This window comes from Heterocephalus glaber, unplaced genomic scaffold (assembly GCF_053883595.1).
Source record: "Heterocephalus glaber isolate CG9 unplaced genomic scaffold, H.glaber_assembly_v1.0 deba00001608, whole genome shotgun sequence".
Classification (NCBI taxonomy): Eukaryota; Metazoa; Chordata; class Mammalia; order Rodentia; family Bathyergidae; genus Heterocephalus; species Heterocephalus glaber.
The window spans coordinates 34,557,414-34,569,851 of NW_028258379.1; the positions used below are offsets into that span (position 1 = coordinate 34,557,414).

The window sequence follows — 12,438 nt, forward strand, 5'->3', positions numbered from 1 at the left end:
CCACTATTGCTCACTTCAGTGTACTTATTTTATTTATTTTTTGGAGTAATCATTATGAGTGGTTTAATAATGGGCTTTCGGAAGCAAAGTGGAGGTGTGGGTAAAACCTCTGCTCATCCTTTAGTGCTGACTTTAAAATTTTGTGAATGCCCAAAACCACAGCAATGGCAGCAGTGGTGACAACAGCGGGAACGGCTCTGTCATGTTTATTTTTTGTATGTGTTGTGTGGCTGACAGAAGGCTCTGGGATGTGGCCTATCTATTATCCCTGGTTGGTCAGATCCAAGCTGGAGCCAAACATCTTCACCAGCTGTTCTTCATAGTGCGAGATGTTCCTCTTCATTATGTCCACGCAGGGCCCCAGAAGTCTCTCAAATGCTTGAACATCCATAACTAGGCAGGTAACGTTTCCACCTGCATAAACCGAAACAGCTCTAGGTTTGTTGGTGAGCAGTCCGAGCTCTCCAGAGTACTGCCCCTTGTGGCAGCGGCCAATCTCGACCTCTTGGCTCCCAGCATCCTTGTTTGTTTTAGTCTTGCTCCTAATCATGATGCGCACTTCACCAGACTCCATGCTGTAAAAGCTGTCAGCCTTATCACCCTGAGTGATATACAATCTCCATCCTTACAGTTCTTTTCTCCTATCACATCCACAATCTTCATTTGTTCTGACACCTCTAAGGATTTAATGAGTGGCACAGACTCAATAAATGATTCGACCATCTTCCTCTTTTTTGCATTGTTTTTCACTATGATTCTTATAAAAGTCTCCCGGTCCAATCCCCACAGGGAGCCTTCAGAAGTGGCGACAATGGTAGCTGTCCTGGGGGTATTGTACATCAGAGCTAGTTCTCCAAAACTGCCCCAGTTGTCATACTGACCGACAGGACGCACTTGATTACCTTTTGCTGCTAAATGTCATGGGTTCCCCTTTCTATGACATAAAAGCTGTCTCCATCATCTCCTTGGTCAATGACATGCTCATCCACTTTGACTGTCCTTTCAAACATGGCATCCAGGTCTTGAGAAAGCTGTTCCTGAGCAAGATTTTTGAAAAGAAGACTATCTTTGCAAGCTTCCTGAAGTCTGCATCTCTGTTCATCAGATTTAGGATGAATCACCCCTGGATCAGTATCTTCTTCTTCCTCATCAGGGTTATAAGTCTCTGCACAGACTGCTTCGTCTGTTAAATCTGCTGGGACCTGGAACTTAGAAGTGGTGATGTGCTGGGCATGGTGGCACAAGTCTGCTGTTGTGGCTGGTATCTAGATGTCCCTCTCACTTAATTATTTTAAACTGTACTCTTTTTTAATACTGGGATCAAACCCTGGTCCTCTCACTGATCTACATTCCCAACCCTTTTAATTTCTTTTAAAAATTATTCACTTATTATTATTTTTTTTCTGTCCTGGGAATCAAACTCAGAACCTTGCACTTGCCAGGCAGGTGTAGTGCCACTGACCTACATCCTAAGTTTTTTTTTGAGACAGGGTCTCCCTAAGTTCTGTTCAAGCTGGGCTGGAACTTGCCATCCTCTTGCCTCTGCCTCTTAGAGTGTTGGGATTTCAGGCCTCTGTTCCACCATGCCTGGATCCCAGTCCTTTCTATTTTAGTTTGAGACAGGGTCTGACTAAATCTGCTAGGCTGGCCTGGAACTTGTCATCCTCCTGTCTCAGCCTCCCGAGATGCTGAGACTCCAGGCATGTGCCACAGTGGCCAGCTACTCTTAAGTTTTTTGAGGTCTGTTAAACAGAATTTTAAATGAAGTGAGCATGAAAGTGTAGCAAACATATTGTACTCTTAGTGAATTTATCCAAAGCTAGAACAAGTAAGTGTTCAGCAAATAGAGCTGGGGTGTAGCTTAGTGGCAGCACGCTTGCCTAGCTTGTGTGAGTCTCAGGGTTCAACTCTCAGAATCCCCTAAAATGAAAACAATTAGAAATATTTATATATTTCTGTTAAATCTTTAACCCTATTTTGATGGTTTTGTTGGCAGTGCAATTTTTGCCGCTTTATCATATATACACCCAGCTACTAACGTGGAAAGTCATTTCTGCACTGTGGCATGGCCCAGAAGTCTGCCACGAACTTTGTTAGATGGTACAGGTGGTAAGAGGGTTATGGGCATTGACTCTTCTGATTACCTATGGAGCACTCAGTAGTTACCTGAGCACTCAGAACTTTTTGTTTTGTGTTTTTGGTACCAGGGATCGAACTCAGGACCTTGAGCTTGCAAGGCAGGCATGGTGCTACTGTGCTAAATCCCTGGCCCTCCTTTTTTTTTTGAGACAGGATCTTGCTATGTAGTTTAGAGTGGCCTTAAACTCACAGGGATCCTCCTGCCTCAGCCTCCCAAGGAGCCTGGCCTTCAGGCTGGTTCTGAATTCACTGTGTAGCCTGGGCCAGCTTCAAACATGCAGCAGTCCCCTGAGTGCTAGGACATAGGTGTGCTCCATCATGCCTGGCTTCTAAGCACTCAGAATGTAAATGGAAAATTCTTCATGATCTCAATTGCTGTTGCTTAATTTGGTAATCTGTCCGTCTGCTGTGTGTCCTGCTCACACCTTTCTGAAATGTGAAGGAAAAGCCCTCTCTCGTTTAATATGGGAGTGCCAGATAATAGTACCCTAAGAATAGTATGAGTGTTCTGTCTCACTTAAGACAGCCTGTCAGTTTGACAGCTCTGGGCCTATTATTTCTTTCTTCTTTTTTCAATTTCATGTTTTTACAAATAAGATGGTACTTTTGAGAAGTGATTTGTATTTCATCTAAAAATTTCAGATGTTTTAATGCTTTAAACTATCTAGAGATAATTTTATTTACTCATCCTTGGATGTCACAAGGTTCTCTCTGTAATACAAATGAAGATAGAAAATGATAATACTGGATTTCTCTTATTGGAGAATAATTATTTTTCAGAATAATTATCGCTATTTTTCAGAAACTCACATTTCTTTCAATGCAACTTCTTCTGATTTAGGCCTAGAGGGTGGAACTAATTTTTGAGCAATGGCATCTTTTGGTATCACTTGCCAGACTGCATCTTTTAGGACTAAGTTTATTTACAAGTATCTCTTGATAGGTGAAGAAATGCCATGCTGAAAATCTTATTACAAAAGGAAATTCTGTGGATTTAATCTTATCATAAATCCATATTATGTTCATCCATTTGTTCAACAAATAATAAATAATTATTATGCTGAAACCTATTCTAAGATTTACAGTGTGAACACTTACCATTCTATAGAGCATATATTCTGTTAGGGGGCATAGAAATTAAATTAATATAAAATTAATCTTAAAATTTTTAAAAATTATTATATTATTATCTGAGACAGGGTCTTGCTATTTTGCCCTGGTTGGCCGTGAACTGCTGGGCTCAAGGGATCTTCGGCCTCAGCTTCCCAAGATTACAGGCTTGAGCCATGTGCCTGGCTTTGTAATTTAAAATTGGTTGTTAATTTAAAATTAAATTTAAATGGGCCAGGGATGTAGCTCAGAGACACTGTGCCTGCCTGGCAAGCACAAGGTCTTGAGTTCGATCCCTGGTACTGAAAAAAGAAGAAAAAATCAAATTTAAATGTCATGAGTGGTTTGAAGAAGACAAAGCAATGTAATAGTACATATAATGATTGGGGAGGGTTGCTGATTTTGGTAAGGGAAAGCCTCTCTGATGAAATGCTATTTGGGGAAAACAAAAAAACTCGAATGTAGAGAAGCATCCCAGACAGACAAAACTGCAAGTAGCAGTCATGAAGGAGGCACAACAAGGCAGGTATGTCTGCAGCACACAAGGGCAAGTTCAGCAAGAAATGAGGGGGAAACTAGGGGTACTGGCACAGGACTGAAATCCCACCCCTCTGGGAGGCCGAGGCAGGAGGATCATAAGTTCAAGCCCAGCCTTGGCAACTTAATGACTTAGCAAAACCTTATCTCAAAATTTAAAAAATGGGCTAGGAATGCAGCTGAGTTCAAAGGTACTGGGATCAATCCCAGTACCACAAAGGAAAACAAAAAGAGAACAAGGGTGAAAAGTAGGGGCTAGATCACAAATGACCTTGTAGGCCATAGGAAAGGCATTGAATTTTATTCTTTATTCACAGGGAATAATGTGTCTTTAGCAGTAGAAATGCATGATTTGGTTTACATTATAGAAAGGTCATTCCAGCTACACAGCAAGACCAATCACAGAACAGAGTGGAAGCTACAGTAGTAGCCCCAGTGACACTGATGGCATCTGTGCCTAAAGAAGCAGGGGTAGAAGTGATAAGAAGTGGTAAGATTTGGATTGGATTTTATGGGGAAATTGTTGAGGACTTGCTAGTGGATTAGACATTGAGGGCCAGGAAGACAAGAATCAAAGTTGACCGTGAATTTTTTGGCCTGAGCTACTCGATGAAGAGATGCCATTAACTGAGATAAAAACAGAAGGACTTGACTTGTTCACTGTGTAAGATAGAGACGACTGTCATGATCCTGGCAAACATGTTGAATAACCACACCTGGAATCCCAGCACTAAGGAGGCTGCAGCAAGAGAATCACAAAGAGTTCGAGGCCAGCCTGGGGTACATGGTGAGTTCAAGACCAGCCTGAACTACATAGTGAGGCCCTGTCTCAAAAAACCAAAAAATAAAAAATTAACTTAATTTAATTTAAATTTAAAAAAGAAAATTTCCTCCAAAATTCTCACATTTGGAGGCAGGGCCTGGTTAGAAGGGGCGGATCGCTGTGGGCATGACTTGGAGGGGTGTATTCTTGTCCCTGGCTCCTCCTTTTTCTCTCTCTCTGCTGGTCACCCTGATGTGAGTGGCCTTCCTTCACCACTGGGCCCTTCCACCCTGTCTTATCTGCCCTGGAGCCAGCCAACCATGGACTGAACACACTGGAACTGTGAGCCAAAATAAAGTTCTCCCTTAAGTTGTGAGTGTTAGGTATTTTCTGTCAGAGATAAGAAAGTTACTAAGACGTATTGGAATCACCAGTTTAGAGGTGGTGTTTATATACTTGAAACCTCCTGAGCTCTGTCAGCAAGACATGACAGACAGAAAAGAGGGCAGAGGATGGTGCCTTGCAGCTCTCCAGCATGCATATTTATGGATATGTACATGCAAGAAAACTGTCCCAATATAAATATAACTGATTGTCTCTGTGTGGCAGGATTCTGAGTTGCAAGTAACAGGACACAACTGTGACCATTTTGGTTAAGAGTTTATTGAAAACATGTTGAGTAGCCCGTGTAATCATGAAGAAGTCTGATGAGTAAGGTTTAGAAAATGGGCAGAAACCAAAGGAGACTACGTGTTTGAATCTCATTCATAATGGTGTCTTTTCAATAAATGGTGCAGGTCAGTTGGAGATCCACATACTAAGAACAAAATAAGAGTCTGGAGATACAGTTCACGGGAGAAGGCATACTTAATGTGTGCTGGCCTAATGTCCATCATCCCAAAACACCACCTTGATCTCTGTCTTGTACATAATTTATTTTTTTTTATATGAGGTTTCACTATGTTGCCCAGATTGGTGTCAAACTCGTGAGCTCAAGTGATCTTCCCACCTCAGCCTCCCAATCAGTCAGGACTACAGGTATATCTGGTGCCTGCTGAGCAAAGCTTTATTAAAGGCAACATTTAAAGACTGAGAAGGCAGAGCTGGGCATGTAGCTCAGTGCTTGGCTAGCACGTGCAAGGCTGTGAGGTTGACCCCTAGAACTGCAAAAAAAGAAAAAAGAAAGACGGAAAGTTCTCACGATAAGAGATAATGTTTTTAATACATATATGTGCCAGAGGACTTATAGTCAGAATTTATAAAGTATTTCTTCAAAGCCATAACACAACCTAATTTAAAAATAGAAAACTTGAATAACATTTCATAAAAGAGGGTATCTGAATGACCAACCAGCATACAAAAAAGTATTTAAAAAGCATTAATCATCAGAGAAAGGCAAATGAAAACTGCTGTGTGGTTCCACTACAACCATACCAAATGGCTAAAAATAAATAGACTGATAATACCAAGTTTTGGTATTATCCCACATTGCTGGTGGGAGTCTTGATTAGTATTATCACTTTGAAAAACCATTTGGAAGTACTTACTAAAGTTAAATATGGGTATACAGATGACCCAGCAATTCTACTCATGGGTGTACATTAGCTCCCCTTAGTTTTCTTTTCTGTGGTTTCAATAACCACAATCAACTATTGTCTGAAAATATTAAATGGAAAACTCCAAAAATAAACAATGTATAAGTTTTAAATTGTGTGCCATTCTGAGCAGCTTTATGCTCATGCTGTCCTATCTGTCCAGCCTGAAATGTGAATTGTCTCTTTGTGCAGCGTATCCACATACTATACCCTACTCAAACATTAGTCACTCAAACTGATATCATAGTGCTTGTGTCTAAGTAAATCTCTCTCTCTCTTTCTCTCTCTCTCTCTCTCTCTCTCTCTCTCTCTCTTTGGTTTTTTGAAACAGGGCTTTACTATATAATGGAAACTTTAAGAGGTGGGATCTAGCAGGAGGTCTTCAGGCCACTGGGGACGTGACTTTGAAGGGGTATAGTGGGAACCTAGTCTCTTCCTCCACCTCTTTCACTTCCCGGATGTGTGGTCAGTGAGTGATTCTGCTCTACCACACACTCCCTCCGTGATGAGCACCACAGACCCAAAGCCATGGGGGCAACTGATTGTAGGCTGAAACCTATAAAACTATGAGACAAGGGCAACCCATTCGGGACCCCTCCTGTCTTTCAGGAGCTATTCTTATTCCCCATTCCTATTCCCCAATAAATTTTCCTACTCTTAAAAAACAAACAAACTGTGAGGCAGTTCTTCATACATTATCGAAGTATTTGTTACAGAAACAGAAAGCTGACACAAACATAGCATTTACACAATGTAAAGGAGGAGAGGTTTATTTTGGCTCACAGTTTCAGGGGATTCAGTCCATGGTCAGCTGACTCCAAGGCAGAAACATCATGGCAGAGCAAGGTTGCTTAGTTCATGATGACCAGGAAGCAGAGCAGGTGAACAGCATCAGAGTAGAAAAGGCGAGAGACCAGATCTAGATTTTCAAGGTGACATCTCCATGATCAACCCAGACATACCCAGTAGTACCCAGTAGTGTGCTCTACCAATCTCCTGGGAAGATTCCCAAACCAATCAGGTTGGCACTGCACACTAACTCCTACACAGGATAAGGTTCTGTACTAAGGTATCAGGCATTGATGGAGGATCTTGGAACATATCCCCCAGCAGCCAAGAGAGATGAGTGGTTATGTCCACCAAAAGATATGTACAAGTATGTTCAGAGAAGAAGGGTTGAAGGCAAGGGAGAGGAAGGGGAAGAAAAAAGAATTAAGATATATTATGTACAGGTACAAATTCCCTATGATGAACGTGAGTGCTATGTATGGCAGATATGTACTAATAAAAAGTTAAAACATTTTTTAAGACAAATGATGAAATATTTACCAATAAGAAAAAGACATCTTGTGGTACGTTCACAGAAGAAAATAATACATAGTAATGAGAAGGAATGAATTGGGAGCTGGAGAGTACAGCTCAGTGGGAGAAGGCATGCTTAGCATGCATGAGTCCCTGTGTTCAACCCTAGCATCAAAAATAAAATTAGAATGAGAGCAACTACCTCCATAGGAAGAATTTCACAGATATATGTTGATTTTAAAAAATTGTTGAGTTGAAGGAGTTACACACAAAAGTAAATGATCTGTAATTCCACAATATGAAGTTGAAAGAGATATAATCTATAGTGTTAAGAGACTAGAATAATGGTTAATGGTGGTGACAGAGGCTTATCAGCTGAGAGAAAGTCTGCTGGGGTCCTGGGCCTTTACTATGTAGACAAAGTATCTTGATTTAAGGGATGGTTACATGAACATATACATAAAAATTAAATGGGGTAAGAGTATTACAGAGATGGGGACATAGACAAAGCCCTTAGTATTTGGTTTTTTTCTTTTTTTCTTTTGAGACCAGGCCTCACTATGTGTATTTCGGGCTAGTCTTGAGCTCACTATGTGACTCTGGTTGGCCTCAAACTTGAGGCAATTCTCCTACCTTAGCCTCCCAAGTGCTAAGATTACAGGCATGTGCCACCACATCCAGCTATTTGTATACTTTATGTATAAGCTGTATTTCAACTTTTTTAAAAAAATGAGCTGGTACTGTAACAGGAATTAGTGAGACAAGAGTTAGGATTCTATTAGACTGTAAGGAAAGCAGGCCCAAAATGGAGCCAGTAAGCCCAAAATGGAGTCTGCTGAGTCACAACCCTCCAGGGATCGTACACAAACATCTGGCAGGTGTCCTTCGGCTGTCTGGGAGGCTTAAGGGCCCATAGGCCCTGCATGGATGCTGGATAGATTAGACCCTAAAAAGTATGTAGTATCCATAGGGTAGATAATACATTGCTTACACAATGGCCCCAGCCCCTGTCTAAATCCCTTAAAAATCCATAAACAAAGAGCCTGCAGGGAAATCCTACTCAGAAGCCCCTCCCAGCTAGTGAGAACTTTACTTCTTTGCCTTTTTATCTTTTACTTTCCTGCCTTTCTATTTTTAAACTTTTTTGGCCTTTTTATCTTTTCAATAAATTCACTTGCACCCTCCCTTCTCCATCCATGGTTTCATTCTTTGTCATTATGGGAGATGACTATGGCATTCTGGTAATAGTACTCTCCCTTAAAATAATACAATGTGAGTGCGTGTGTGTGTGTGTGTGTGTGTGTGTATGTGTTCAATACTGGGGATTGAAATCAGGGTCTTCACATAGATTTACATATCTAGCACTGTCTTAGTTACTTTTCTGTTGCTGGGACAAAATATCTGACACCCACAAGTTAAAGAAACTTTAACTCACAGTTTATAGAGGTTTCAGTCCATAGTCAGCTGGCTCCAAGGCTTGGTGGCATGGCAGAGGAGAAACAGTCCGTGGCAGAGCAGGCAGGAGGTGGCACCAAGTAGCAGCCTGCCTTCCATCTGTCCTTTTATATTCCATCCAGTCTATAAGCCTATTGGTTGGTGCTGCCCAGACCCAGGGTGGGCCTTCCATTATCCACACCCAGAATTATGCTAAACCAATATAGTTATCATACATCCTTAATTCTAGTATCACATACCCTAGATCCAGCCACCTGCAAAAAGCCCCACCTATGAGCACATGAGGCTTTTGGGGGACATCTAGGTACAAGCCATAGCAAGCACTTTTTAAAAATTTGTTGAAATGGGCCTTGCTAAGTCACTAGGTCACCCACTAGGTTTTATTCAAAGTTAGTTTAATTCACATGGCAGGCCAACTCTAAAGTGGTCCCGAGGATTGCTGCCTGCTGGTATTCCTGCCTTTGTGGAAAACCTTCCTGTTGAGTGTGACTTGCTTCTATCCAACAGAACACAGCCAGACTTGGGTTACAAAGGACTGTGAGTGAGTTCTTGCTAGCAGACTGTCTTGCCCTCTTGGCTTGCCTGCTTTCATAAAGCAAGCTGTAATGTTGGAGTGGGCCACATGGTAAAGAACTGACTGCAGTCTCCAGTGTGAGATGGAGGCCCTCATTCCAGCAGCAGTGAAGACCTGAATCTTGCCAACAAACACAAGTGAGATTCAGCCTTCTGTAGCTGAGCTTTCACTTCAGGTGACCCCTGTCTGATACCAGGAATGCAGCCTGTGAGAGCTCCGGAAGACTCCTGGTCAGATTCCTGACACAGTGATCCACAGAAGCTGTTGGTTACTTTAATTAGATGAACATTTGTGAGAAATTGTTACACAGCAATCAATAAATACAATTATATAGTCAGTCTTCCAATAGTTAACAATCTGAGATGATTAGTGTGATGGTTGATTGATTGTGTCAACTTAAGAGAAGCTCAACTAAATTGTCTCAGCAATTCCACACCCTAGGATGTGGAAGACCCACCCTAGAGCAGCTTGCCCCTGGATGGTATAAAGGGGAAATGAAGGACAGATCTGCTTCTCTTTTTTCGGAGGAGTTCCAGTCTTTGCCTTCACCTTGGACGTCATCTCCTGGTTTCCAGTGCAGATTCTTTGGCCTTCCAGGAGCATACTCTTCAGCCGCCTATCGCAGACCCTTTGGCCTCCTGATACGGACTTGCGTGGGACACTGCAGTGAGCTCCAGACCTTCAACTGAATCCTTTGGCTGACAGACCCTCTGCACTCTTCCACGACTCTGTGGGTGGCCACTGTAAGCCGAACTGTTAAATTCTTACATACTTGTATGTCTTCTATTATATGTTTCTCCAGTAAACACTGACAGATACAGATTTTGTCACTGGGAGTTGGGCATGTAGAGCTATCCCTTCTAAGGTAAAAGGTAAGTTGTTGCATCTGGCTCCCCCTCCAACCAAAAAAGAGGCATAACGAATGGGCCTAGCGGGCCTATTTGGATTTTGGAGGCAACACATTCCTCACTTTGGTGTCTTACTAGGAAAGCCACTAGTTTTGACTGGGGCTCAGAACAGGAAAAGGTTCTACAGCAGCCTGCACAGCTCTGCCACTGGGGCCATATGATCCAGCAGATCTGATAGTACTTGAAGTGGTACTGGCAGGTAGAGGTGCTGTTTGGAGTCTCTGGCAGCCCCTATAGGTGAATCATAGAAGTCTTTAGGATTTTGATTTTTAGGTGAAGCCTCTGCCATCACCTGCAGACAACTACTCTCCCTTTGAATAACAGCTCATGTCCTCCCACTGGGCCTTACTGGAAACTGAACTCTTGACCACGGGACACCAGGTCACCATGCTACCACCATGCCTATCATGACTTGAGTATTATCTGATCCACCGAGTCATAAGGTTGGATGTACACAGCAACAGTTTATCATTAAATGGAAATGGCATATACATGATCAAGCCAGAGCAGGTCCAGAGGGTACAAGTAAATTACATGAAGAAGTTGCCCAGATGTTCATGGCTCTTACTTCTGCCATATTGCCTTCTGCTTCCCAGCGTGCACCTGTGGCCTTGTGGGGTGTACCATATGATCAGTTGTCAGAGGAAGAGAAGGCCAGGGCCTGGTTTACAGATGATTGTGCACATTATGCAGGCATCATCCGCAAGTGGACAGCTGCAGCATGACAGCCCCTTTCTAGGACATCCTGGAAGGACAGTGGTGAAGGGAAATCTTCACAGTGGGAGAACTCTGGGCAGTGCACCTGGTAGTACATTTTGGCTGGAAGGGGAAGTGGTCAGATGTGTGACCGTGTACTGATTCATGGGCAGTAGCCAATGGTCTGGCCAGATGGTCAAGAACTTGGAAGAAACATAACTGGAAAATTGGTGACAAAGATATTTGGGGAAGAGGTATGTAGATAGACCTCTTCACATGGGCAAAGCATGTAAAAATGTTTGTTTCCCATCTAAGTGCTCACCAAAAGGTGACCTCAGCAGAAGAGGACTGTAACAATCAGGAAGATAAGATGACCCATTCTGTAGATAGTGGCCAACCTCCTTCTTCACCCACCTGTCATTGCCCAATGGGCCCATGAACAGAGTGGCCATGGTGGCAGGGATGGAGGTTACGCATGGGCTCAGCAACACAGACTCCCACTCACCAAGGGTGAGCTGGCTACTGAATGGGCAGTATGACAACAGCAGAGACCAATACTGAGTTCCCAATATGGCACCACTTCCCAAGATCAGCCTGTGAACTGGTGGCAGGTTAGTATATTGGACAACTTCCATTACGGAAGGGACTACACTTTGTCCTTACTGCATAGACACTTATTCTGCCTGTAGATTTGCCTTCCCTGCACTAATGCTTTTGCCAAAACTACCATCCGTGGACTCACAGAATGTCTTATCCACTGTCATGGAATTCCACACAGCATTGCCTCTGTCCAAGGAGCACATTTTACAGCCAAAGAAATGAGGCAATGGGCTCATGCTCATGGAATTCACTGGTCTTACCATGTTCCTCACCATCCAGAAGTGGCTGGGTTGACAGGAAGGTGGAATGGTCTTTTGAAGACACAGTTACAGCACCAGCTAGGTGGCAATAGCTTGCAGGGCTGGGGCAAGGTTCTTCAAAAGGCTGTATATGCTTTGAGTCAGTGTCCACCATACTGTGTCTCCCATAGCTAGGATTCATGGGTCCAGGAATCAAGGGGTGGAAGTGGGAATGGTATCAATCACCATTACCCCAGTGAGCCACTAGCAAAATTTTTGCTTCCTGTTTCCTCTAACTTAAGTTCTGCTGGCTTAGAAGTCTTAGTTCCAGAGGTGGAAAGGTTTGTACCAGGAAGCACAACAGTAATACCGTTGAACTGGAAAGTAAGACTGACCTAGTGATTTTGGTCTCTTCCTGCCTCTGAGGAAAGAAGCTAAAAAGGGAATCACAGCATTGTCAGGAGTGGTTGACCCAGACTATCAAGGGGCACTTGGACTTTTACTCCACAATGGAGGAAAG

General features: G+C 42.8%; 1 pseudogene; it reads right to left on the reverse strand.

Annotated features, from left to right (window-relative positions):
• Nucleotides 1–262: 262 nt before the first annotated feature.
• LOC101703653 (cAMP-dependent protein kinase type II-alpha regulatory subunit pseudogene) lies at nucleotides 263–11,531 on the reverse strand (annotated as a pseudogene).
• Nucleotides 11,532–12,438: the final 907 nt, after the last annotated feature.